Source organism: Aplysia californica, unplaced genomic scaffold (genome assembly GCF_000002075.1).
Source record: "Aplysia californica isolate F4 #8 unplaced genomic scaffold, AplCal3.0 scaffold00117, whole genome shotgun sequence".
Classification (NCBI taxonomy): Eukaryota; Metazoa; Mollusca; class Gastropoda; order Aplysiida; family Aplysiidae; genus Aplysia; species Aplysia californica.
Window position 1 is genome coordinate 193,215 of NW_004797387.1, and position 4,473 is coordinate 197,687.

The window sequence follows — 4,473 nt, forward strand, 5'->3', positions numbered from 1 at the left end:
CCCTTCCTTCTTTTCAGCCCCCTCTTTATTTCCTTGCTTCGTAAGCAGAATACGTAAGCATGTACACCTAGATCTAATCAATGGAAGTGCCCGCCAAATAAAAGTAGGAACCAATAGATATCGTACACCCAATCGGCATTATTCAAACACTATAGGAAGTGGGCTTTTTCAACCCGTTTTGTTAATCAACGCCAACATGGACTAAGAGGGACACAACGTCCAAGCTAGCAACAGTTAAGCCCTACATTGTGTACATGATGTACTCGATACAAATTCTCTCCACACGAGCATCAAACTCTTCAAAACTAGGAAAATTTCCTCTCATCACATGGCAGCGAGTGTGCAAATGAGGTCGTTTATTTATTCGCCCATTTGTCTCTCTTCAACCCTTGTGACGTCATCGTACTTCACAGCTGTGCATCGAGTGGAAATTATCATAATGTGCGCAGGATCTAACCACTACACACACCACACCATATAATTCTGGCCCCTCTAATTAATTAGAAATACCGACGTAATTACTCACGGACCAAAATACATCTGATGGTGTTTGTGATACGCACTCAATAAGTATTAAGCAGGTGTGCTTCGAGAACCCTGACTCAGAGAGGGAGTTTTCTATCAGGGCAGGGTTGGGTCTTATCAAACAATTCTAATACAGTCATGAATCTATGGTGTTTATTAAATCTCTATGTTCAGGGGTGCTGTGAAATTCAAGTGGAACATCTATAAACATGAATCATAAAAAGTGTGAAATTATGTAGGTTTTCCCTTGCAACGACGGTCTCTGACGTACGCCATCTATAAATAGACACGTTGTAATTCCGATACTATTTATAGCGAGATGACGAAGAAGCGAAGAGGTTATAAATAGTTATTACATATGTTATGTATTTGGGAGTGTCTACATTCTCTAACGTTAGAGAACTTATTCAAGCTGTCCACGTTCTCTAATGTTCAGTGCTTCCAATTTTCCGCCAATGTTTTGTTTCCCCCAGACCTTATCTGCCGATCCGATGTCCGCCGCCTCATTGATACCCCCCCTCCCCCCATGTTTCTGACCTGCTCACGTTCTTCGTTGTTAAAAAAACCCACTACATTTTGATCTATGTTGCGTTGCCTTCCCTGAAACAGTGCTGTATATTATCTAAATATGAAGCTGAATCTACCCTTCGCAGTTGGAAGATCTAAGGGCCGAGTGGACAGCGTGTCTGCGGTTGAAGTCCTACAAATGTTTTATGAGCGTTAGAACGAATCCCGGTCAGTGAAATTTTTTTCTATTTTCTTCTCCTCCCCCCGACTGACCAACAGTTTTTTCCTATAATTATAATTTGTTGCTTTGTAGTGGGTTTTTTATGTAAAGTAGTGATGAAGTGTTAAGTATGCTCATTCTGGTTTTGTCCCTAAGAGGAGATTTTACCAACAAAGTATATTTTCCTTTCACTAATTTAGGCCTGGTTAAAGTTCAATAGTGGCTTTCCTTGGTCTGTGAGTCTAATTTTTTTTTATTTTTATTTTAGGCTCAGAGAGGCCAATTTTAGCTCTTCAATTGCAATTTTTCTTCAGTTTCCGGTCCGGGGGCCTTCTAAGGCTCCCAGACCCCTGCCAATTATTATTCGCCCTGATTGGGGGTCCGGGGGGAAATTGTTGATCTCAGTTGGGAGGAGGAGAAGAGAAAAAAATAAAAAAAACTTCCGGGACCAGGATTCGATTCCACGCTTGGAAGCAATAGACATTAGAGAACGTAGACAACTTGTCGACACGTTCTCTAACGGTAGAGAACGTAGACACTACCTATGTATTTATTTAGGCTACAATAATAACTTCTTTGCGATGAAGTCAAGATTCTCGGATTTTTTTTTAGAGAATGATGCACGCATTACATGTACATATTTGCTTCTAAAAATAAACGTCAGGCAATACCGATACTATTAATAGCGAGATGACGTGGAAGAAGTAGGTCGATTGTTGAACAAACACTGCAGCAAAGGTAATTGGATGACTTGAAATAGGGATGAGTCACGCTGAAGCTAGTGCGCGTGTGTGGTGAGGGGTGGGGTACGGTGTATGAGAAAGAGAGAGAGAGAGAGAGAGAGAGAGAGAGAGAGAGAGAGAGAGAGAGAGAGGAGAGACATCGTTCCTTTTGTACATGTCATTGTTACTATTCCTAATGACTGCATTCCCCCACTCCCCCGAAAATTTCCCCTTTATTTCCTTCCCTTGCTTGGAAAGACTACGGGGTGCCCACTAAGGCTGGATCGGGCCGATCGCCCGACTCGATTGCCTGAAACTCACAGTGAAACTGAAAACAAACACGTTTGTTTATGAGGCGATCGAGTCGGACGATGGGCCCGATCGGCCGATCCCAACCGTAGTGGGCACCCTGTAGATGGCTCAGACGACTATTGTCAAACTGGTATGATGGCGTGATCATAACTAAAAAGCAAAAATTAATTTGTTTGAGGAAAGAGAAAAACACACAGACATGAAAACACTCATTCGGCGCTAAGAAAAAGCAAGACAGAGACCAAGAAACAGCAAAGGGGGAGTTTAAAAAAGAAGGGTCTACCAGAGTGCAGTAGCACCAATAAAGACCGTGTGTACAGTAGTGGAGAATCTTTGGTAGCACCCCCCAACCACCTTCAAAAAAGATCTGATCAGAAAAGTCACACTATTGGCATGTTCCGCACCAATAATAGGTCTACAAGCGTTGTTTTCACTGTTGCCAAAACGTGCATTGTCAACAGAAAAACAGACGTTGGATCTTCTTATTGACATATGGCAACAACAGGAACGCGCGGAACATGCCGAGCATGACTGTCTGATGTTGAGTTAAACCGATCATCTTTCTTGTGTGACAATGATCATTGTCTTTTTGATAAAAACACGACTTGTACTTGTACTTCATTTTTATTAAAACAACAACAACAACAAAATCAACTACAACAACAACAAGGAATAGAAGAAAAAAATCGGCCACATGATCGGGGGAAAATGCAAATTTCTATTCTTCTTTTAACGTTGGTGTTATAAACACTTATTAAAACACCTAAATGTTATTATTTACAACAAGACCAACACTTTTTAGAGTACTAAATATTATTTACGTGAAAGAGAAAGGGTTGACTCAAAACTCAAAAGACTAGCTGCTATTTAATGTATAATTTTTTAAAATATATCGTTAATGAAACTGAAACAACTTTTTGAGCATTCCAACTTTGTTTATTTGTTTTAATTGTAGATGGGCCAAGAATGTTCAAATACTGGAAAAGCTAAAAAGAAAAATGCTGCTGTTTGTGACTGTGTCAGTGTAAGATAAAGTTCCACCTTTTGTGTAGCCTACTGTACGTAAATTTTTCTTCTTTCTCTCATTCTGAAGCGGCGTCTTTGGTGAGTGTAGCTTGTGTAGCGGTGCGCTTCCCTGCGGCCGCACGCAGTAGATCTTGGTTCGGCTCGCGAGGAGGAAGAAATAATTAATATTTTACGTGTATCTCGGTCTGTCAACTGAGATGGTGTATCCCTTTTAGCCTGGCCTGGCTCTGAAGACAGGCAGGGTCGAAGCCCGCTTCCTAAATGATCTAAACTATGTTGATGGGAGCGTTTTTGGCTTTCTGGGAACGCAATTTTCCGTGAATGAGTTAGTTAGCATGCAGGCAGAGGGCAAAGCAAGTCAAGGACGGACAGTGTTGTTTTGATGTGGGCAGGTAGGGCCTACATAGCCCCGGGGAAGCTGAACAAGCGCCATCCGTCTGACAACACTACAGGTGGCAGACTGCCACAATCAATACAGAGCAGGGTCTTGACCCGTATGTGCGTCAGCGTGTGTGTGTGTGTGTGTGTGTGTGTGTGTACGTGTGTGTATACGTGTGTGTGTGTGTTTGCTTTTGTCATGTGTGTGTGTGTGTGTGTGTGTGTGTGAGCGTTTGTGAGTGTGTTAAGGCACGCTCAAGTGTCTTTGTACGTGGATGTGTATTCGTGTGTGTGTGTGTCGTGTGGGTGTGTGTGTGTGTGTGTTTGATGAGCGTCTGTGCGTTTGTTTTCGCGGATGTATATTACATGTATGCAGTGTGGCGCGGAAGGAAATAAAGGCTAAACGACTTCTTAGATGCCAGAATAGTTTGTCAGGGCACGTCTTTGGTTATAATAGTTGCAAATTTGTATTGTATTTTACACCCCTTTAGACACAATGCAATTCATCCAGAAGGCGGGCTGCTTTGACCCTGTCTGTCAAGACCCACACCGGGTGAGGAGGATACAACAATTTAACTGAAAAAAAAATAGGCAAGGTTTGCCTTGAAAGGTGAAGTTTGTTTCGGAGTTTACGACTCTACCGTCAACCAACTAGCCCACCAGTAGCTAGATGGACGGATATGCAGGTTATATAACCTGTTCAGTGTGTGCCCTATGTATTGTGGTGTGTGTGTGTGTGTGTGTGTGTGTGTGTGTGTGTGTGTGTGTGTGTGTGTGTGTGTC